The sequence below is a fragment of the Protopterus annectens genome, chromosome 8.part0 (genome assembly GCF_019279795.1).
Source record: "Protopterus annectens isolate FY-2018-M chromosome 8.part0, PAN1.0, whole genome shotgun sequence".
NCBI lineage: Eukaryota > Metazoa > Chordata > Ceratodontiformes > Protopteridae > Protopterus > Protopterus annectens.
The window spans coordinates 1023144938-1023170319 of record NC_056741.1 but is presented as its reverse complement, the minus strand read 5'-3'; the positions used below and the strand labels follow the sequence as shown (position 1 = coordinate 1023170319).

Here is a 25382-nt window from a genome sequence, read left to right as displayed (position 1 = left end):
AGCGGAACTCGGTCCGCTAATGATTGGCAGTAGATTTTTACGGTGCCGAGGTGCCAGCCCAACGCCCAACCTTCAACGAAGGCATGCCCGGAATTTCAAGACTAACCTAACTTAATGCATTATAGCAAAAATACATATACTAAAAACATTGCTATTGGTTCAGGTTTAATTAGTTGAATGGATCACTGTCTTCTGCAGCCTGGCATGGCTATCTCAGTATAAACCTTACTTGAATCACTGAGTTGTTCAGAAAGGTTATACGCTGATCATACCAAGGTGATTTGGGTGTGATTAGAGGTTTGGGTGTCTGAGGCACTGGAAGGGGATGATGTACATGCCCATCCTGGGAGGGCTGGAGAGAGGGAGAGATAGATGCATGTGGCAAACAATGCAGTTCAATTTCCCTGGAGGAGGCCAGGGAAACAACTGTTGAGTACTTCCTGAGGGAATATGGGCTGGCTTGCCAGCATCAGATGTTTGCAGCAGTGAGGGGTGATTCAGCGTGATCCACCCCTTTCAAGTCCCACTCACAGAGTGTTATCAGGGCATGAGAAGGGCAGAAAAGGAAAACAAGGAGAGAACCCTATTGGCAGCAGTATAATGGGGATCTGGGGCATGTTGATCACCTAAGCACCCTTGGCCCTTTTTGGACAAAGTCTGGCGGAGGCCAGAAGGGGTAAGTAGACCCAGAAGACACAGTGAATGAGGAGAGACACCAGGTTCACTTATAGTCAGCTGCAGAAGGGAAAGGATAAGAAAAAAAGGCAAAAGAAAAGTATTATGTCATGGGTTCAATTGTCACTACTGCAAAATATCACTTGGTTTAAATTAACATACTTTCTGAATAGGTAAGCTCCTGGCAGAAACAGGTTAGCTCCTTCCTCAGAGGTGCAGTATCCTCAAAGCTGATTACATTAAGAAATAATCCTGTCTGGATGGTGAAATGGGAGCTTTGATTCTGTGTAAAAACTGGGATTGAATTGTAACTTAGTCAAGGAAAATTACTTTTATTTCTCTTCCATAGAAGAGATTCAGAAATGAAGCAAATTATTTTCCAACATATGTTTCTTATTAATTAAAAACAATGCTAACGAGACCACAATCCATCAAAATCACATAAAAATAAACACAAACAAATGCAGCTTTTAGTTCATTTCTCTTGTTATATGCTATTTTTTCACTTAGCAGTATCAGAGTCAGCAACAAAAGGACCACAAATGCAGTGAACCAAGTCTTAGGAAAATAGTCCAAGAAACAAAACAAATACTCAGACTTGGAAACACTCATAGTTTCTTAAAAGTGTAATAGAAAATTTATTATCATCCTTCTCATCTGTCCAGATTTTAAAAGGATGTCCAGATTTTTGCCTCATATTTTTATCTGTTTCTCATAAAATTTGTGGTTCTCTGGCAAATCGCTGAGGATTGAAGTCACTAAATAATGACATACATTTGAATTTCAGAATTCATATGTTTCAGAAAATGTGGGAGCATGTCATGTCATCAAATCTAATTTCAGCAAATGCAAAAACAGTGAGTCCTGTTTTCCGAAATTACTTCTACCACAGTTACGCGACCTCTGAATTGGTATATATAAATCCAGGGGTATGGGAGCCATTCCCCCATATGGGGGGCTACAGGGGGGGTTGCCCCCTGCAGAAACAAAATTGTTGGCTTGTTCTTTGAAGGGGGTTTCAGCAAAAAGTTTCCACTTTTTTTCTGTTTGCCCAAATTACCTTGGGGTGTGGATGGATGAACTCAACATGAATCTAAAAAAATGCATGCTAACATGTATCTGTTATTCTAAAAACTTTCTAAGTTTATAAGTGCAATATTTAAAAATATGTTCTATTATTGGGTATTTGTTTCCCCATTATTTTTGGCTTTGTCCATACTTCTTGCTATAAGAATTAGAGAGGTATGGAGAGTGCTGTACTATAGGTCATGGGGAGAATTCAGTAAAAGTAAAAATAATGTATAATGCAGCCTGTGTTACCTGATCTAGAGTCATCATGGACTGTATTATATACCAATAGCTGCCTATGCAGTGCTTGCATTAATAGGTATCCCTGGTGACACAGTGGACACCTCCATTCTGCAGTGAAACAGCTTTACTAAATGACCACTGAAATGAGACAAGGGGTATACAGAAATACAGATGCAGTACACTTCTCTCTATCCTGTCTAGCTGTCACCCATCTACAACTGCATGCAGCTAACTGGAGTGTATTTATCTAGACATTCTGTCTTACAGGATCCAGCCTTTAATATTACGCATGTGTTTGTTATCCAGCATTGCCCTACCACCTTCAACTAACCCATAGAATAAACTGAATACTCATTATCTAAACAATCCTCTCCCATCCACTCTATTTATGCACATCGTTTAGGTCCCCTCTTCTTTTTCCTTATAATAAAATAATACCAATGGCCATTGCAGACAAGTTCTCTCTACCATCATTTATAATAAAATCATATTATTTTTTTCTTCCTTGGGTCAAATCTTTTCTTCCTTTATACAGCATGCAATAAAGTCAGCAGGAAAGGGGAGATGTCATATATCTCCATAAGCATATAGACGTCTACCAATACAGTGGAGTACAGAGCAGCTTATAAGGAAGGAAAACAGAAATAAATGGTGAGCAAGCCAAATCCATATGATAGTGTTAGGCATCACAATGTTATGATGTACAGCTGGCCACGGTATTATATATCCTATACATACCTCTCAACCTGCTAGCTCAAGAAATCAAGACAAAACCTAAAATAATGGGGGGACAAAGGCCCAAAAAATGGGGACAGATTTTAAATATTGCTCTTATAAACTTAGAAAGTTGCTAAAATGACCAAGAATAACATGGTTTGAACTATCATGGATTTTCCTGAAACCCAAATGTTATGCCATTATTTAGTGACTTTAATCTTCAGTGATTTGTCAGAAAACCACAAATCTTATGAGGAACAGTATAAAATATGACGTAAAAATCTGGAAGTTCTGTGAAAAGCTGTACAGTTGTAAGATACAATCCTACCGCCTATGAGAGGTATAATCCTACAGCCTATGAGAGATATAATCCTACATCCTACACCATGCTATTTTTCATGGATCAGTAAGAAAAAAATCTATTATGCTTGAGTCTATCATGTCAAAACTTGCAAAACTTGAGTTTTATGAACTGTACATAGCCATCCTGCTGGTGCTGGCTTAAACTTATATCATAATGCTTAATAAAATTTTGTTCACAAACCACATGTCTGAACTGGTCTAAGATGTGGTAGATAGCTTAGAACTAATCTGTTCAGTGTAAGTGAGTTACTCCTAGTTACCAAATACCTGAGGCCCTATGCAGAAGGCATAGCACTTTCATCTACGTACTGGAGACCCCAAAAAGTAAAAATCTTGTAAATAATATTAATATCTAAGCACAAAAATCAAGGCAGATAAAAATACAGATAGAAAGTTTATTTAAAGAGTCTACAGCATTATTTGATGTTTTATGAGTTCCTTATGTCAGCACTATCGGAAAGTGTGTTGCCATCTCCTGGTTTACATACATTTGTTGCTGCATGTCACTTGTATGACACACGGCCACTGCTTACATATTCATTCTCTACTTACGGATATAAATTGTCAAATATCCCATTAAGACATCTAATATACTGTCAGGGTAAACAAAACAAAAATGTATGTTATGTCTTATAGGGCCTGTGCCCTGCTAGTGAGTTACAGAGTGGCAAACATCAGCTGCATCATCAGATGGCACACTAACGGACCCTTGTATGCAGCACATGGATGCTATATGTATGAGCTCCCCCACAGTCTGGGGAAACTGCACACAGTCTGTCTTGTGTTTAGTTACTGTGTTAGAGGACTCCAAGTGCAGAAAATGAAGGTGTGTGTGTGTGCACGCACAGGCATATATGACAGAATCTTACACTAGCTGTAGCTTCTTTAGTGGGAAAGCCATTTTTTGTTTTTGCTTTTATGTTCATCAACAGAATATCTTATTTGTGCTCTAGCCTCTTTGGTATCGGGCAGTTATAAAATAGTTTGCATATCTTGCACTGTCTAAATTTAAATATAGTGTACTATAATGTTAGCAATAATGAGCTATTGGTATAATGCCCGTGACATACTAGGTTTACTGTCTAGAGTCTTCTTCTATTTCCATGAGTCGTCTGATAAACTTTGCATCATTCTTCACAGCTTCTAACAAAGAACATTAAGCATGTTTTATCAACACACACATGGTAACATAAGTCTGTGACTATAATTAATGTGCAAGATCTTAGTTTCCCTTATCTTCTCTGCAGAACAAGCATGCTGCTTGTTTCCTGTAAGTAACTTTGTGATTTAGGTCACATGTTCAGGAAGTGCTGCTGAAATGTGATGGATACAGGATGCTCATTGTACTAAATGATGCTGATGGATTTCACTGTTTCTTATCTGTATATTATGCATTAAACTGTGGATTAACTATGCTTATTTTGGGATCAAACCCCACCTTAATCACTTCATTCTGCCATGCTCATTTGCCAATGATAATGATGACCTAGACCTAGGTTCAAAAAATGGAATAACTCAGTAGAGAAATGAACTGGAAAAGTAAAGGCAGTTACTTATTTTAGCAACTCGTTCTCTGGGTTTAAGGCTGGGATAATTTGTAGTTTGTTGGGGATTCCCATGAGGAAAATATCAGAAATACCTTTTGATTCTTTTGGTTAAACACATTTGAAAGAGATAAGCACAGGCCATCATCCTTTTTAAATATAAATCAACATGGGAACCTCTTCTGTGTGAATCTTTTCCCAGGCATGTAGTATCTGCCTTAGTTCTCCGTAGTTCTCACAGTTTCATAACACAGAGATTAGAGTCAGAAGTCTCAGGCTGACAAAAAATAAACGCTGACTGCAAGAGGACAGCGGAAAGGAATGCGCTGAGCAGCAGTAAATGCTTGAAGATGGATCTCAGCAAAACCAATGAATTTATATATATTCGAATCCTTTCAAGGTACTACAGCAGAGCATTGAGTATATGAGTCACTTTTTTATTTTCTGGTTTCATAGCTCTTTTAGAGCAGTACTTCAGAAATTCTTATTGAAGTGGCTGTACACCGTATAGTTATCCAGACAAATATATGGTTACGCCATTGATATCCACAAAGAAAGAGCAAGAAGCATAAGTAGCCTCAGGACGTGTTTAAGATGACATCATAACACTTTGAAGAGAGTGCTTTATGATGACCTCATGACACAATGAACAGTATAGCAGTCCATCTATATATTCTCTAAGCAACTTATTTTTAAACCTGCACGTTTAAATTTGCAAGAAGTGGGAAGTAGCGCCTTAACATTAATAAACTACAGTAATGTAATTACTTTTTAAATAACTTTAATCTGCTTCTGCATGTTCTGCTACAAGCCTGCATACATGTTTGCACCTACAGCTTTAATTATCCAGATCACGTCAGTGTAAATTTTACTGATGATGAAGGGATGCCCTATGCTAATTCCCTAAAGAAATCAGGAACAAAGCAAAAAGGAAGGATACAGTGCACGCTTGTGCTATAGTGAGGATAATGGAGCTAAGGCCTTGTACATTAACTGCTGTCATTGATGATAATTATATACACGCAAAACAAAACTCCAAACTGACGAACCCAATGAAAGCAGCTGGATGTAATGTAGTCCAAGTAAGGAAACTGTTACAAAAGTAACAACTTAAAGCAATAAAATCCAGCTGAAACAAACTGTTACAGAAGTTACAAGTTTAATGATAAAATAAATCCACAACGTACTGCATAAAGCGCTTTTCGTATTTGGACTGAATACTTTGTCAAATGCACATTACGTTAACTGCCGGGCCATTTAAATAGTTAGAATGTAGTAAAACAGGAAATTACATCATGTCTAAACTTTCCCATACATAAAAAGTATGACATGTTCACGTCCATTCATAAAGACACTCGTTTATATACACTGACACTCATCATAAAAAGCTAAACTGTAAAATGCTACAGGAACGTGGAAACATTTGCATTGTAACTGAAAACTACCTATTTGTTTTATATAAGACATAATGATTAAGGAACATATTACAAAGGCCTAAAGACTCTAAAAACATAAATACGTCTCTACAATTTCAAATACTATTCTATAATTTTGATGCGTAAATAAATGACGACAACCTAACCACTATATTCTTAATTAATATATATATATATATATATATATATATATATATATATATATATATATATATATATATATACACTAGTAAACTAATTCGTTAAACAATATGCGGGCATCACTTACGACTATAACATTAAAGGGGCACTGGCTCGTTTCTAAACAGAATGCTTTGCCTCGGACCGAATCACAAACATTGCCACCCCTTTACTTAACTACCTCCCAGTTTGTGACATCACCGGCTGTTCAATTCAAATATCGGTTTACTTTGCCTGTTCAGTCCTATTCACTCTCTGGTTCCCCTGTGCAAACTGAAATGTATTTTTAGTTCCTAGAGGTTGCTAAAGTACGCTTTTCGGATTCAATAGTTTGCTGCATTTGTCAGCGTTAACTTGTTTAAAAAAATAGCAATGATCGCTAATCCAGCATTCTCTGACTTTCTAGTTTGTGAATATAATTTCAGCCATTCTATTCTCATTTTATTTATTTAATTATTTTAGGTGTGTGTGTGTGTTTCTTTGAGAGATCATAATGTATAATACTGTACCAAACACGTATAGCAGAAGCACCCAAGAGAGCTACTGACTGGTGAAGTTGAACGCAGGAGCATTGTCAGATTCCTGCTTCTAAGATAAAACATAATTAAAAAAATAATAAGGCAAGCAGGCAACGAATGTAAGGCAGGATAGGGTTTACAAAACATTAAAATTCTAAGACGCCTGCTGCTAGAGATAATGCCGCGGTTGCAGCTCCGTGTATATTGCCGTAATTGCGGTAAATTTATTTACTTTATTTCATGGTTCCGTCTTATTTATTTTTTTATTGTGGACTGCTTTGGTTATTACAATTACATTTGTGGGTTATGATAAGTGCTTAGTGTAGTGAGATGCTGCTTACTTTGTTTTACTTTCTTGTGTTACACATTTTGTGTTTACTGTGAAGTATGTGCATAATTTGTATCTGGGAATTCTAGGATCTGACGCATAGACACAGAATTTTAGGTGCTAGGCTTTCAGGATTTGCAGTAAAATCGTAGGATCAGTCAGCCAGGGTCCTGTACTCCATCTGGTTTTGACTTTCTGCTATTAATACTACTTAATTTGTGTTTTATAATGCCTGCCATCTGTTGTGCAAATATGAAAAACGCAAACATTGAGGCTGTAAACCACAAAGAAAATGTTGGTTTCATTCATCTTTCTGACATCCTCATACATTTAATTCACTGATTCTATAACATTTTGGGTTAGGGAATCCGGTTTGTGAACATAACTAGTATTCCTTTAAAATCACTGTAATAATACTTTCTCAGTGTAAGGGATTTTTGCAGTCAGCAGATATGCTTCTAGTGTGTTTTATTACATTTTTGTTGATGAGGAGGGTTGCCTTGGTCCTATGAGCATTTTCAGTAGGAGCTCTGGATCAAATTCCCAAAGTTACAATAGAAATTAAGAGGGAGCAAAGTAAGCAACATACATAGTAAATTTAGTAAAGTTGAGCAGAGATATAATGTCTTTTTGTCATCACACAGTAAGTGTTTGAGTAACACTACCAGTAACACTTTTTTTTCAGTAAAAAAAAAAAAAAACAAAGAAAAAAATCATTAGAGGATGCTGTTACATTGTAAAAGTTGAATAGACTGCAGGCTGTATGCTGTATTGGCATTAAGTACCAACTGATCTCTAAGCAACCCAGGTTAGATCAGCAAACCTAAGCTGGCCTCTCAATGTCTTAAGTGCAAGAAATCCGGACAAAGCCTAAAATAATGGGGGAACAGAGGCCCAAAAATAGGAACAGATTTTAAGTATTGTGCTTATAAACTTAGAAAGTTGTTAGAATAATGTGATTTCTGTTAGCATGCATTTTTCATAGGTTCATAGGTTGGTACTAGGCTATCGATCCAAGGGCCTATGCAAGCCTAGCCATAACAATTCCCTGGATATTTCTTCCCACAATATTTACTTCTCTGGACCCCTGTCTAACAGGGTGACTGACATGATCCCCGGGGTGAATTTCCTATCTCCCATCCAATCATCAAGGTTCCTTTTGAAGAGGTCCAATGAGGCGCACTGCTTGACATGTATGGGCAGTCTATTCCAGAGTATGGGGAGTCTCTGGGTCAGGAACCTATCCCTCCAGCATGTTTTGTTCATTGTGATGACAAGGTTCAGAAGGATATAACCTCTGAAACTTAAATGCATCATTATTTAGTGATTTCAGTCCTCAGTGATTTGCCAGAAAATCACAAATTTTATGAGAAAAAGCCCAAAAATATGAGGCAAAAAGTCTGGACATTTAAGAGGTATGGCTGGCTTATACATCTCAAAGAGAGTTGTACCAACATGTTTTCTATTATGTGACACCTTTTGGAGGACAGGCACAAGAATAGTCTGTCATTAGGGCAAACACATGGGTCCTATCAAACATTTTGCAGCACTGTAGCTCCGTTAAGTGTATAGAAGCCTGCGTCTAAGCACTGATATTTTCGGCCCTTTGATGGTAATGGAGAGCACTGGATTGTGTGTAAATCATCGTTGTGAATGCTGTTTTTTTTTTTTAAAGTCACTTAAAAGTTAATAGAACAACATGCATTTTCTGAATCAGAAGTCACTCAGTGATTTACCAAAAAAAAAAAAAATGTATGTGATATAGGCAAAAATATAATGTGACACAATCAAGGATGTTATATAGTGAGATAGAACTGTAGGTTTGCATTGACATTTATTTTATGAACAGTAAAATGTATGATTAGGAAAGACTGGGAAAAAATGAGAAACTTTAAAAAGTTACTATAACAACAGATTTTGCATTTCTCTGAAACAAACAAACAATTAGAAGTATGAATTTATAATGTCTGACATTATTGGCTGACTGTCAGTGATTCATGAAAAAATCAAACACTTTACGAGGTACCCAGCAAAAAGTACAAGGCAAATTCCTACTCATTCTGCAAAATGGGAAAGTGTATAAATGTTTTATGGTCGCACTTCAGGTGATGGATCAGTGATTTTTTTTAACTATCAGTAATACAATTTAGATTGTTACGGTGCCAGTTCATGGCTGTCAAAATACACAACTGCTGTGACATTCTAAGCAGCATGAAAATGCAATACCAAAGTCCAGTATTCTCCATTATCGACTGTCCTTCATCAATAATGTGTGTTTTGTCTGGTCACAGTGGAATAAGGAAAGTAGAGCATGCAAACAATCTTTTGTGAAGTGTAAGGATAATGATGCATTACAGTTGTTGTATATTAGCTCCCCAACCTGCAGACAAATAGTTATGTGCTCCCAGGGTGTCGTTTTTGTGTTGGTACACAAATAAATGAGTCTTTGTGGTTTCTATTGAAGCAGGTTTATTCTATACAAACACATCACTATAGAGGCTTATTGAGTATGACTTAAGTAACTTATATACAGACTAACGACTTTGATCATGCTTGATTACTCTCTGGCTGCTTCTACAAAGTGACACTAGGGATTGCATGTGTCTGGAATTTATATGTGCATGCACAGCCTCGTATGCTTCTTAAAGACAAAGCACATACACACACACACACACACACACACACACACACACACACACACACACACGTTACACTCTGATTTATATCCTCCCTCTTTGAGAAATAGATCATGCAATTTGTCATGAGATATTTAGCATGCACAAATCACAGATAAACTGTAGACATGCATTCTACAATAGTAAGTATGCATATATATATATATATATATATATATATATATATATATATATATATATATAAATGCCACGATGGTACGGTGGTAGTGTTGTTACCTCTCAGCAAGAAGTTCTCCCTTTTGATTCTCTGCTTGGCTTGGGAGTGCCTTCTGTGTGGAGTCTGCATGTCCTCCCAATGGTTGGGTAGCGTTCGAAAGACATGCGTGTGTAAATAGGCGTGCCTTCGTTGAAGGTTGGGTGTCAAGCTGGCACCTCAGCATTTCATAAAAATCTACTGCCAGTCATTAGCGGACCAGAGTTCCACTGTGGTGACCCCTTACCAGGAAAAGCCAAAAGACAAACAACAACAACACATACACACATATACAATGAAGTCCACGTTTCTGCGTATTTCACACTAAGCTTAGAAACTTGTCCATATCGTGTGACATAAAACTGGGAATTTGATTTGGCAACTGGGATAGTTTCTGTGAAATGGTTGACCTGTGTAATGTACGAGTCACTTTCTGGAACAGAATCAGACTTTTGAACACATTCTGGTCTGGAAACAATGTCTGAGTTATTCTCTGATTTAGGGTTTACATCACAGATACAATGTTGTGATTGCAATGATGATGATTCTGGTACAGGAAGTAAATGTCTGAGATTCCTCCTATACTCCATGACCTCTGAGCTTACCAAATAGGATCTCAGCTCAGCACAGATGCCTGTAATCTGTCCTATTCAATCAAAACCTTTTTTTTGCCTGAATTCGTACCGTTTCTCTTTCTCTCAATGAACAAAGTAATCTGTCGATCTGTTGTAACTAGAGTTCTGGATATTAAGCTTCTTAAGCAATTGAGCCTTGATCATTTTAGTGTTCTTAGAGTTAGGCTGCAACAATCTGGATGAAATAGAGTAATTCTAGTCTGTCTGGAAAGTAGTCTTTGAGCAGATGAGCCAAGACTAGCATCACGAGGTATGTTTCTGAGATTAAGTAAATTCAAGAATACATCTGTATTGTCACGCTTTGCCCTTTCAAGTAATTGCTTTGCAGTCTGCACAGCTCATTCAGCTAGGCCATTGGATTCAGGATATTCAGGATGTGTATAAAGTCCCATTCTTTTGCAAATTTCTGAAACAACTGGCTAGTAAATTGAGTGCCATTGTCAGAATAAATACAAAAACCCACTGGAGCCACCACAGCAAGGAGAATAAAATAAAACTTTTATTACTAACAGAATGGATAAGCGCTTTCAAGCCACTGCTCTTTGTTCAGATCCAGTAATACAATTAAGTCAGCATCAATTTAAAAAAAAAATAAAAAAATACGCTCTTAATAGGGATTTTAAAGGTATATACCCATTTAAACCTGGTAGCTGGTCTGCCTGCTGATCGGCTATCCATTTCTTCTCACTCAATTCAGTCTGATGTCGGATGTCATCGCCCCCTTCTACTCTCCTACTGTATTTGTGATACCATAAATAAAAACAAATGTCCAGGATTTAACATAATATGTTGGGCTAAAGCATTATGCTTCGCCCTTAACCTAATGTCACTCATATACTGCAAAATACGTTCCTTAAGCATCCGATTAGTCTTCCCCACCAGAGGTGGCCCGTGCTATTGGACTGCCGGACTGCAGCCCCCCCCCCCCCCCCAGCTGTAAAAAAAATTAAAAAAAGAAAGAAAATAAAGATAAAAAATAAAAATAAAAATCGTGCATGCACACTAGCCCAGACTGCTGCTGAGATAGTCTGGAGCATGCGCAGACTATCTCAGCAGCAGTCCGGATTAGGAAACACTTAACAACAGACATTCCAGAAGTCTGTGCAGTTACTGCATAGACTACTGTCGCAGGAAATTGAGCCAACTCAGACTGCAACGTCGGCAGGCAGACTGGAGTCTCGTCAGGAAAATATCATGTGGTGGATGTGTGCAAAGGGATCACAGGCATGGATGTAATGGCACGAAGGGATCATGAGGTTGTGGGCATGGATTTAATGGCACAAAGGGATCATGCGCATGGATTGAAGGAATCGCTCCAGGTAAGAGTGTGTGTGTGTGTGTGTGTGTGTGTGTGTGTGTGTGTGTGTGTGTGTGTGTGTGTGTGTGAGAAAATGCCCCAGGTGTGGTAGGGAATACCTCAGGCTTGAACCCTGTACGTTGTATGCAGGTGTTAAGGACCTGAATTCCCTACCCACCACCATTTGTAAAAAAATTGCAGATTTTTGCCTTGTATTTGATCTGATCTGTTCCTCATAATATCTGTGGCTTCTAAATGCTGCCATGCTTGATATTTGATGATGCAGTGGTAGCATTGTTGTCTCACAGCTGCAGGTTCTCAGGTTTGATTCTTGGCTGGGGTGCCTTCTGTGTGGGGTCTGTATCTTCTCTATGTGTTTGCAGATTTTTGCCTCATATTTGATCTGATCTGTTACTCATAATATCTGTGGTTTCTAAATGTTGCAATACTTGATATTTGATGGTGCATGGTAGCATTGTTGGCTCACATCTGCAGGTTCTCAGGTTTGATTCTTGGCTGGGGTGCCTTCTGTGTGGGGTCTGCATCTTCTCCCTGTGTTTGTGTGGGTTTGCTTTTGTGTCCTCCCATGTTACAAAGACATGCCTGCATTATTTCTTCCTGGGCCTCTGCTGAAAATTGTTTTTTTGTTCCAAGTCAGACCGTCCTGATTAACAAATGTTAAATAAAATTGACAGGCATTTGAATTTCAGACTTCAGGTTTCTGAATGTTTAATTCCTTACATATTGGATGGTGCAGTGGTAGCATTGTTGCCTCACAGCTATAGGTTTTCTGGTTTGATTCTTGGCTGGGGTGCCTTCTGTGTGGAGTCTGCATCACATCCCTGTGTTTGTGTGAATTTGCTCTAGTATCCTGCCAGTTTACAAAGACATGTGTCTGCAGTATTTCTTCCTGGGCCTCTGCTGAAAATTGTTTTTGTTCCGTCAGAAATAAAATTGACAGGCATTTGAATTTCAGACTTCATATTCTTCAGAAAATATATAGTAACACAATATTTTAACCTTTTATTCTAGCAATTTTCTAAGTTTATAAGATGAATATTTGAAATTTGTCCTTATTTTTGGGACTGTATTACCACATTATTGGCTTTGTCCAGGCTTTCTGTGCTAAGGTTGACAGCTATGGCAAGAACTGAATTCACTGAATATGTTTAAGGTCTGTATTCCCTCATTACTGGGTTTGTCCAGGTGTTTTGTGCTAACAGGGTGACAGCTATGGTGAGAACTGAATTCATTAAATGATAGCCATCTAAGTTTCAGTCTTCCTCTCTTTCACAAAGCAGCTGATTTGGCATAGTGGTATGTTGCTCTGACTGTTTTGCACAGGGATCTTGGCAGTAAAATGTATGGTGGTAACACAGCATTTTATTCTAGCAACTTTCCAAGATTATACAAGCAATGTTTAATGTGTCCCTGGTTTTTGGGCTTTTAACCCCCCCCCCAATAAATTTGGCTTTTTCCAGATTTTTTGTGCTGCGAAGTTGAGATGCAGTTGAGTATTGAGTAGATTTTACAAGGAGCTGAGAGCTGCAGGGGAAGAGAAGTTTAGTGCTGCTTATGCTAAGTCAGCTTGCATTGTTAATAGCACAACAGGTCGTGTACTTGCTTTTGATGCAGAAGGTTGTTGGTTCTACTCCCACAAGGGGTGGATGCTGCCGTACTGAAAAAGTTAAGATACTAACTATGAGCCTGTTATCAGTTTGCCATCCATTTCCTATTGCAATATTACTAGCTTATCATACTTCTTCAGAGATTGTGCATATTTACTGATAATGGTGGACTGTAGAATTGTGCATATTTACCGATAATGGTGGACTGTAGAATTGTGCATATTTACTGATAATGGTGGACTGTAGACTGCGGTGGTGGTGCTGTGGTAGCGTTATCGCCTCACAGTAAGATGCTGTCTGGTTCGATTCTTAGCTAGAGTTTCTTCTGCGTGGAGACATGTGTGGATGTGCGTACCTTCGTTGAAGGTTGTGCATCAGGGCTGGTAACTCAGCACGTAAAAATCAACTACCAATCACTAGCGGACCAGAGTTCTGCTGTGGCGACCCCTAACCGGGAAAAGCCGAAAGACACAACAACAACTGATAATGGTGGACTGTAGAAGTTTGAGTAGACTTTTATGATGGAAATGTTCTGAACTGGGCAGTTTTGTCATTATGGGTGCATGCATTTTGTTTCATTATTTACTGGAAAGATGTTCTGAATTGGGCAGTTTTGTCATTATTGGTGCATGCATTTTATTTCATTGTTTACTGGAAAAATGTTCAAAACAATAGGAAAGTGTATCAAAGAGCACAGGTATGTTTCATATGCAAGGGGCCTATGATTTGAAAACAGTCCAGAATTAATCTTTATCTGCCACTGGTAAAATGTATTTTCTTTGAATGTGGGTTTCAATGCTGTTTCAATGAATGTGAGTTTCAAGGGCAGAGAAGTTTTCATGCTAAGTTTGTTTAGCAGATGTCTTAGTGTTTGTGCTGTAAAATGCAAAATAAAACTTTCAAATTAAGTCCAAATCATCATAGAAGTAAATCAGTATGCACATTAGTGTTTATGGTAAATGGAGTGAAATAGCCAAGTAATGGATCATTGGAATGGCTGCAGGGGGAGGCTCCATTCGACCATGATTTTGTGAGGGGGAAGGGCGGCAAACTTAAAGACATCCCCAGCTGAACTATACCTCCCAACTGCCCAGATTTTCAAAGAATGAATAGATTTTTGCTTCTTATTTTTGGTTTGTTCCTCATAAAATTTGTGGTTTTCTGGCAAATAATTTAGGAATTAAGTCACTAAATAATGACACACTGAGTTTCAGACTTCATAACCTTCAGAAAAATGCATGCTAAAGTAAGACCTGTTGTTCTATCAACTGTCTCAGTTTATACAAGAGCAATTTTTAGTACTGTTTATATGTTCCCCCAATATATTTGGCCTTGTCCTGATTTATTGCATTAACAGGTTGAGAGGTACATGCAAATAAATTGCTTTATAGAATTAGGCATAGCCAAACCTCTCAACTGTCCCTGATTTTGGCTCAAAATGTTGCTCTTCCCCCTAATAGTCCCTCCGCACAATAGCTATTTTGGAAGAAAACATGGAGGGTTTACAATTAAGAAATATAACTGTAATAATCAGAGTTATAGATTACTTTTATTTCAGAAATGCATGTAGATTCTTTTATTTTGTCAGCTGCTCAAGTTAGTAGTACTAATATTAAAGTGTCCCTTCTTTGACAGGTTCCCAGCTGTATTGTGTGGCTATTTTATATTTTTACATCACATTTTTGGTCCATTTTTCATAAAATTGTGTTTTTTTGGCAAATTAGTGACAAATCATTAAAGACTGAAGTTAGAAAATAATGACAGACATTTGAGTTTCAGATTTCATACCATTCAGAAAATTTGTACTAATGCAAGACATATTCTATTATCTTTCTAAGTTTATAAGAGCAATATTTAAAAATTGTCCTTATTTTTGGGCCTTTGTCCCACTTCTATGTATGGCTTTGTCCAGATTTCTTGCTCTGAGGTTGAGAGGTATGACAAATGTGTCAGGGCCATCACAGTCATCCAGAGACATTTCAAATTGTGACATACTTGTTGCACCCCACTCCCCCATGTAGTGACACTGGATGTGTCGAAGCAAGGCAAAGAGTAGTTATGCAGTGTAAATGTGCAGAGTATCCCCCCCTCCATCCAAGGTAGACACAAGTACTAGAGTGGCTTTTCATCTGTCCTTGATTTTTGCAGAATGGTCTGATTTCTGTCATATTTTTTGTGCTGTTGATTTATGCTTATTACTCAAAGTGCCTGTTGCTCTGTGTTTAAGTAGCAATACTTTACTGACCATCAGGTAAGCTTGGCTGAGATTGTAAGATGCAAGTAAGCTTTAATAAGCATACTGTTAAAGAATTCCCAACATTGAAAGCCTTTCTGTTGTTGTCATGTACAGAATACTTAACTAGATAATGTATAAGCCTTGGGTATTGAAATGCATATGACAGTATTTGTAATAAAGGACAGGATTACATTATTTTAAGAAGCTCATTACACTTGGAGACTTCCAGTCATCTCTGCAGGCTTTACCTGTAAACTAAACAGAATGCCAATCATGTGGTCCATAACCTGAACAGTTATCCTTTTAAGCAATGTATCTTGAGCTTATTTCTTGCTTACTTTTCATTTTTTACTTTGATCATGTTTTCCCCATGAAACAAGTAGATAGTTGTCAGGCAGCAGGTCTTTTTTTGGATAAGAAACATTTTACAAGTGGGGGCATCAGAGATTTCTACTTTCAGCATGTTACTTGGCACTTTAATAAAGCTGAATATAAATTATAATTAGAACTGCAGTGCAAGAAGTGGTTTGAGTTGAGTGCTGCTTGTTTTTCTTATACTTGATTTTGACTGGCATTCCATTAATGTATTTAAAAAGTAATTTATTTTTTCATGCCTCATAACCTTTTTGTTTCCATCTTTCCATCATTCAGCCAATGCATTGAAATATTTTTATTCTTCTACACTTCATTTTGTCTTGATTGGACTCTCATAATGGCGGTTTGGAACCCAGGGCAGTGTATTTAGTTAGTTTTTGTGGTTTCGAGCATAGCTCCTCCCCTTTCTAGTTGGCCGCACCCCTTCCCATTAACCCCACCCATTCAGCTGTCTCCTGCAGCCCCCCTTTGATTTGAAGTCACCAGCCGCCACTGTTCCCCACATAACAGAAAGTACAAGATGAACATTTAGCTAAATAGATCACAGTTTTAGTATGACAATCAGCTTATAAGCATGGAGTATAAACCTTATTAGTCACTGGATGTAAACAAGTATTAGATTTATCAATGTACTGACATCCTTTACAATGCTTGCATGGATAGGTACCCTTCCTGTACATACCTAAATTCCCCTTCAGCAATGAAGGGGGCGAGCATCCTTACATAATAAACACTTTAAATTCAAACCATTCTTAAATGGAAATTTTGGAGTATCACCTATCACCCTTTTTATTTGGTCATCTCTCTGGAGAATTTTCCGATTACTTTTAATCACAGTACAAATACTTTTTATGTCACTGTTATAATGTAGTTTAATCCTAGGATGGTTAGCCCCTGATGACAACGGAGCATTTGACATCAGCACATAATCAGATCTATTTTTTGAGTTGAACCAAGGTCTTCCCTTAGTTCTTCTTACCATCTTGGAATTGTTAGTAGACCTAGTAACAGCCCTTTCCGGATAGCCTCGAGACAGAAAATAAAGCTTCATGTCAGCAACTTCTTGTTCAAAGATATTATCCTCTGTACAAAGTCTAGACACCCTAAGATGTTGTCCACTAACAACATTCTCAAAAATATGTCTTGGATGCATACTGTCATAGGTCAACAAACTATTCTTCCAACAATCTTTCCTATAAATCCTGGTTCGAAGAACTCCAAAATCATCCCTATATAATCTCACATCCAAAAAATCAGTCTCCTGTGATGAATAATTAACAGTGAACTTTAAAAAGGTGATACTTCCTTCCAAATAATGAATAAAGGAACATAAGTCATCTACAGTACCGGACCATAATAAAAAGGCATCATCCACAAACCTCTGTTAGAATCTGAGCTGATATTAGGTTAAGGGTGAAGCATAATGCTTTAGCCCATCAAATTATTTTAAATCCTGGACACTTGTTTTTATTTATGGTATTACAAGTACAGTTTGAGAGTAGAAGGGGTGGTGACATCTGACATCAGACTGAATTAAGTGAGTTGAAATGGATAGCCGATCTGCAGGCAGACTGGCTACCATGTTTAAATGGGTATATGCCTTTAAAACCCCTATTAAGGAGGCATAGGTTTGAGTACTGATTTTTATTGCTTTTTTTAATTTTTAAAGTGATGTTGATTTAATTGTGTTATTGGAGCTGAAGGAGAGCAGTGGCTTGAAAGTGCTTATCTTGTGTATTAATGAGAGTTTTATTTTACTCTCCTTGCTATGGTGGCTCCAGTGGGGTTTTGTATTTGTACATTGATTTATTACTACTGCGAGCCTTTGATACTCTTGTGGCTGTTGTGGATATTCTTTTCTTATTGTCAGAATACAGTTTGTGTGGACTACCATGAACTGAGAAATTATGTTTCAACTTAGCAATAACAGCTGTTGAGGTTAAATTTGGTAGCAGATCAATCTCAAACTAACCTGAATATGAGTCTACCAAAACTAAGTAGTGGTGATCGTTCCACTCAAAGATATCAGTTGCTATTGTAGACCAAGGTAGTTCAGGTATATTGGACTTAGCTGAAGTGGTTCTCTTTGCAAATGCGCTGTGGCACTATTAATTACTGAACAAGAAGAAAGAACTTTATCAATATCTGTTGATAGTGAAGGTCAAATTACTAATTCTGTTGCCCTTCTCTTAGTGGATAACAAACCTGGGTGACCACGATGCAAAATATATATATATATATATATATATATATATATATATATATATATATATATATATATTCTTGCTGTAAGGAAGCAGGAACAACAATTTTAGGACCTTTGAAAATAATGCCATCTTCCATCAACAATTCATCTCTGTATGGAAAATACAGTTGCACTTCAGGTGATACATTAGATTGCTTTCATGGCCATCTGACATTGATGTAGTGATTAAGCTTTTGTGAAATTGGATCAGTCATAGTGTGATCTCTCAACTCATCAAGTTTAGTGGCAGAAAAATTAAGCACTGACATTACATCAAAGTCAAAAGTTTCAGCATCAAGCTGTTCTGTTGTACTTCTAGACAATCTGGGTAAGGTATCAGCCAGCTAGAGTAATTTACCTTTAGTGTAGACCATTTTGAAATTGTACTTTCACAATTTGAGCATCATTCTTTGTAATCTTGCTGGAGCAGAATGCATAGGCGTCTTTAGAATGGTAACTAGAGGCTGATGATCAGTTTCAATTTGAATAGCTCGACCATAAATATAATCATGAAACTTGGAACTTGCAAAAATTATCGCCAAAAGCTCTTTCTCAATTTGAGCATAATGCCTGTCAGTTTGAGTTAGTGTCCTAGATGCATGCATAGGCTACTGATCTGCTCTCTTGAAGAATAACAGTACCTAGACCAAATGTTCAAGCTTCATAGGAAAGAACAACTGGTTTATTCACATCATAGTATCGTAATGTGGGGGGCAATTTTCTGCTTAAGGTCTTCAAATGCCTTTTGGTGATGTTCCATCCATCAACATACAACATTTTTGCATGTTAGCTCCCTCAAAGGGACTGACAACTCACTGAAGTCTGGTATAAATTTGCCTAAATAGTTGACCATGCCTAGAAAACGCTGTAAACTTTGCACATTGTCTGGTGCTGACATCTCTAGGATAGCTGTTTGTTTGGTCAGGTTAGGTCTTAAGCCCGTTCTTGTAAACAAATGATCTATGTATGTGACTTCTGGAAGTCTGAATTTACTCTGTAGAGGATTGAGCTTCAAATTTACTTCACATGCTCTGTCAATAACTTTCTTGAGGTTTTTGTCATGCCCTGGTTCGCCATTGCCTCCAGCTAATAGATCATCTACTATTATGGCACAAAGATAACCTGAAAAGATTTTGTTCCATTGTATACTGAAAAACATCACTTGCAGAATTTATTCCAAATGGCATCCTTAGGAATCTGTATCTACCAAACGGAGTACCAAAAGTAGTTAAAAATGAGGATTTGCGATCAAGCATCACTTGCTAAAATGAATGCATGCAAAACTGAAAATACAGTGGCATTCGGTATTAGATCTGCAACTTCTTCAACTGTATGCATCGGATGATATGATCTTTTTAATGCTTTGTTCAAATCTCTAGGATAAATGCATATTCTGATTTTGTTTGAGCCTTTCTTGTGAGTGGCTACCATGGATGCCATCCATTCAGTTGGTTCTGTGACTGGACACAAATCACACCTTGCTCCACCATCTTATCCACTTGAGCTTTAACTTTATTTTGCATTGCTATTGGAACTTTTCTTGCTGGTCTGGCTACTGGAGTGATCCTGTGGTCCAGGTTCATAGAATACACAACTGGAAGTTTGCCCAATTTATCATCGAAAACATCAGCATACTCTGAGAAAATGGCTTCAGAAAAACTGGAACTTGGAACTGCACTCACATGATGAACTTTTTTAGCAAAAGAAAGCAGATGCATTCTCAAACTATCTTTGAGATCCAATAAAGACTGCACTGGTCTGAATTTCTTCACCTCCATATGCAACAAGTCTCACAGTGCTGGTTACATTGAGTTGTTCATTGGTTCTCACTTTTGCAAATCTGTCTGCTGATATAACATTACACTTTGATCCATTGATTCGAACCATACAAAATACTTCACTCCTTGTTAATAAGTTTACTGTATCAGCTCTTTCCCCAAGTACTGATACAACATCCACAATGAAAGCTGACTGTTTCAGCCCTACTTGATCAACTTGCTTCTTTGTGTGACCTTTCTCTACAAGTGTGTGAGGCTTACTTGATTTGCAACATGTTTGGAAATGGTTCCATTTCTTACACTCGTGGCATTGGTGACTATATGCTAAAGACTTCTATTTTTTAGATTCATGATTTGCACCACAATTGTGACAGTTAACAATAAAGCTAGATTTAGGTTTTGCTGACTCACATTTGTGTTGCACAGAGCTGGCAGTGGAGCTTGCACTTTTTCTGGAACTTTCTGGAAAGCTGCGTGTCTTCTTTGTAAACCCTGTGACTGCCTCTTGCTTAGACCTGTTTCTGTTTGCCACGAGTTGCATACCATACTATCTCCGTTTGCTCTGGAACTTACTGAAACCATGCTTTTGCCACCTGTAAGCATATCCGTGTGTCTTTCTGTCACCTCATGGATCTGACAAATTTATTTCTTTTCTTAATGTCAAATCACTGTCACAGAGTAAAATCGTTCTCACTACAGCACTAATACCACACACAAGTCTGCCCTTTATAAGCTCATCTTTCAAATCACCAAACTGACATGTTTTAGCTCTGTTTCTCAGGTCAGTTATATAAGCTGCAAATGTTTCCACTGGTTTCTGATTACTTGTGTAAAACAAATGCCTCTGTAATGTAACATTCGTCTGGAGGTTGCACATTTCTCTAAACTTGCGCTTCATACACTCAGGGTCTTCCCTTGATTCAGTTTGCACAACAGTATGGCGGTCTGCATCTTCACCTTCATACACTGCTGGTGCATCTACAAATGAATGCTGTCTTTCTATGGCTTCAGATCCTGCTAGATTCAACAAAATAAATGCCTTGGCGCGTTCCTCATCTGCATGAGCTACTTGTATGAAAATATCGTACTCTTGTTCAAATATTCTCCAGTTCTTTGCAATATTCTGATCAAACACCAAGTGGCTGAGGTTTTCGAAATCTGTCTGCCATATTAACACATACCAGTGAAAGGTCTTGAAAATAAGCACGAATACACACACACACACACACACACACACACACACACACACACACACACACACACACAAGTAATTGGCATAAAGACAATTTGCTCACTTTTTTGTGCTCTGCGCTTATACTTTTTCTTTTCAAGCTTATTGGAATCATACAAATGAACAATCTCATACTTTCAAATAACTGGACTTTGTGAAATAAGCTTCTCTGGCTTCTCGATGCTTTATTGTACTTTGCAAAAATAGCTTTTCAGATTTCGTGATGCTTTACTGTGTTTTGCGAAATAACTTTTCAGAGTTTTTGATACTTTGCTAGGTTTTGTGGAATAACTTTCTCGGGCTATCAGTGCTTTTCATAATTTTACGGAATAGCTTTTCAGACTTTCCTATGCTTTACGGAGGTTTGCAGAATAATCTCTAGGATGTTTCAGTGCTTTATGAAATTTTCTATTGTTAAAGGCAGAAATGTTAAAGTCATTTATCATCACTCGCTATGATTTCATAATCGGTAAAGGCAGAAATGCTAATGTCATGCACTTTTGGAATTGGTAAAGGCAGAAATGCTAAAGTAATCACTTTCATAATTTTATCAATAAAAGCAGGAATACTAAGACAATTGGTAAAGGTAAAAATGCCAGAGTAATGCATCATCACCTGTTAAAGTCAACTCTTTAAGAAACATTTGAAAACTTCACGATGCAACTGAGCAATTCACAAGCATTGTAATACTCTTGTAATCTTTTGTAAGAAACGCCTTTTGTCAATGCAAGAAACATATCAAGCAACTGTACAATGCGAATAAATCAAACTTCTGTTGCCCAAATTCAAAATTGTCTGAAGTAATTGTACTTTGCAAGTGACTGTATGCAGTACACTGAAATGTCCCCAAAATGGAGGTACCTTGCTAGGCAACTTTTTACAGTACAAGAAGCACTCTGGAATGGTGGCACTTTGTGAACAGACACACCCAGCACAAGAACTGTTCTTCAAATAGCTATGCTTTGACTGGATTACACGAAATAGTTACACCTTGCACACAGTGAACTCTTTGAAATACATGCACAGTAATAAGTACATGCTGTAAGCACTTTTACACACTCTGAGATACTTCGAATAACTTTAATTATGCTCTTGATACAATGCAAAGTCACAATTATGCCCAAACACAAGCAGTCGCCTTGCTTTATTTTTGCTTACCGTGCCCTTTTTTCTTTCTTATTCTATTCTTTTTGCTCGTTTAAGCCCTTTTTATGCCCAACGTACTTTTCTTGTGCTCGCTTTACTCTAAACATGCCCAGTTCTGCCTTACACACAGTTGTTCTACCTTAAACATGCTCATTTTGTATTTTAAAGTTAATCATATTGTCAAATACTTTTATCTTAAACATTTTTTCTTTTAGTTAAACTTTTTGTACTTTCTGCTTGCCTGGTAATGCTGTTTGTGCCCTTGTAATGCCTTTTCTTGCCTCTTTTCACATCGTGTAAATAATTTGTATTATTTCTCGTTACTTTTGATTCTTTCTGGTTGTGTTTGTACCGCTTTCTCTTGGTTTTACCTTCGCTGTTGTCTTTACATCTCATGGCTCCAAATGTTCTTGTCTATTCCATCCTGGTTCTGACATGTCGCTTTCGTGTTGGCGCATGAATAAACGAGTCTTTCAGGGGTCTGTTCAAGCATCTTTATTCTATACAAACATATTACTATAGAGGCTTATTGACTATGACTTAGTAGTTCGATCATACTTGCTTACTCTCTGGATGCTTCTACACGCACACCCTCGCATGCTTCTTAAAGACAGAGCACACACACATGTTACACTCTGATCTACACAGGGTATCCTCTTCCTTAAAGGGCAGCCTCTTGTCTGAGGTAAGCTGAATCTTTGCATCACTGTGACAAATTGGGCCTCAATAGACAAGCTAATGGTGGTAATCAGAGCACCAGTTGGTACCATAAAGCTAAATATTACTAATTTAAACAATCAGTAAATTACAGACTTTTAGTTTCATAGGTACTAGGCTATTAGGTTCATAGGTGTTTACTAGGCTAACTGCCACAAGGGCCTTTTTAAGCCTAGTCATGTATCCCAAATCTCTGACAAGTTCTGATACCCTTGATAAGTGTAAGCAGGGGTCTGGGAGATGAAACATTTACAGGCTGCCTGTGTCCATTAGAGACATAGGTGCCACACCAGAGATGAATTTCCTGTTCCCCATCCAATTGTCCAAGTTGTGCTTGAATTGGGTTAGGGAGGAACTCTGTTTCACATGGATGGGGAGCCTGTTCCATAGACAGGGTAGTCTCTGGGATACATACCTGTCTCTCTCGCAGGTCCTGTTTATATCCCAGGCAAGGTTTAAGTCTTTTGAATGAGTAATTCTGGTGCTGTTTGTTTTGTGGATATGCAGGAGGTCCATCAGAGTGGGGTCTGACAATGCCCTGTATGCCAGGCATAGATCTCCTCTCAAAAGCCTGTAGGAGACAGAATAGAGGGATAGGGGCTTGAGGAGGTTTGCATAGGACGTTTTACTTGCACCCTGGTTAAGTACATACCAAAGGGGCATTGTACTCAATGATAGGTCTGATAAATGCTGAATACATTGGGACAGTGACTTCCTTGGACCTTAGATGCCATACCTTTGTTTATGAGTTGCACAACACAGAATGATTTCCTCACTACTGTAGACACATGATGGTTAAAGGCTATATTACTATATGTGTGTCCCCAAGTCCCTGACTGCTGGGTCAGCTCTAAGGGGTGTGTTGTCAATATGATAGTTACCAGGGGTGGATGACTTCCCAAAGGATGCTAGTATGCATTTCTTGGTATTTAGTTTTAGTCCATGGCTCTGACACCAGTTGTTTCTGTGTCAGCCGCTATTGGAGAACATTTGTGTCCGTGTGGGATTCAATGACAGCTCCTAATTTGCAGTCATCTGCAAATTTAGTTAGACAGAGACTACTGACATTGACCATGACTTTATAGAAGAAAATGCCAAAAAGGAGTAGTCCAAGGACTGATCCCTGAGGGACTCCACTTGTACCTGGCCTCTTTGTAGAGGTGGACTCCCCAATTCTAACTTCCTGGGTCCTGTCTGTGGCTATCCACTGGGTGACATATGAGTTTGTACCTAACCTCTTGAGTTTGTCAACAATGCCCGAGTTTGGTATTGTGTCATATGATTTGGCCAGGTCAAGGTAGGCAGTGAGAACCATTTTTCTTCATCCATTGCTTTGGTTACCTTCTCAAAGAAGTCCACCAGGTTGAGTAGGCATGATCTGTCCTTGATGAAAGCAAACTGGGTTGGGTTCAGTGTCTGGAGGTTTACTATATCTCTATTGATCATTTCCATGATAATTCTTTCCATGCCTTTGCATATGAGACTAGTGAGACGTATGGGTCTGTAGTTTCCAGAATCTGTAGATGGCCCACCTTTGTAAAGAGGGATGACTATTGCTGTTCTTCATTCATGAACTCGAAGCCTGTTTGGAGGCTGTGGTTAAATAGTAATTCCAGAGGCCCTGACAGGTCATGTTTCATGTTGTTTAGAAGGCATTCTGGGATATTGTCTGGGCCCATTGGTGTAGTGCTCTTGGTCTTAGAGAGAGCATTAAGGACCTGTTCCCTAGTGATAATAGGGGGAGTTATGTTTGATGGTATTTCCTGAGGGAAGGTTGAGGGGGAGAGAGGGGTAAAGTTGGAGCTGAATTTATCAGCCAGGAGGTTTGCTATATCTTCTGGCTCAATATAGGTGGCTCCATTTACAAGGACCTCTGCACACAATTGTGTATTGCCTTTGAAGTTCTGGACGTATTTAACGAATGCTTTTAGGTTGTCCTTGACCTGGGAGGCCAAACTTACTTCAAATTTGGCTTTGAAAACTTTATTTGTCCTCTGAGTTGTTTAGTTTGATGAGAGTGCTTTTATCCTGCTGGGTGCTGCATCTCCTAATTTTTGCCATGATTTTCTTCCTTCTGTTATACAGCCCATTGATTTTGTGATTCCTCCAGGGTGGGCTTGTTTTTTGAGTTGG

General features: G+C 38.1%; 1 long non-coding RNA gene across 1 annotated transcript in view; it reads right to left on the bottom strand.

The window, feature by feature from the left end:
• Positions 1-6398, bottom strand: part of LOC122808059 — a 121542-nt gene extending 115144 nt beyond the window's left edge. The window contains exon 1 of the long non-coding RNA XR_006365775.1: positions 6315-6398. This is a non-coding gene — a long non-coding RNA (uncharacterized LOC122808059). The remainder of the gene's footprint in view (positions 1-6314) is intronic.
• Between the last annotated feature and the right edge of the window lie 18984 nt (positions 6399-25382).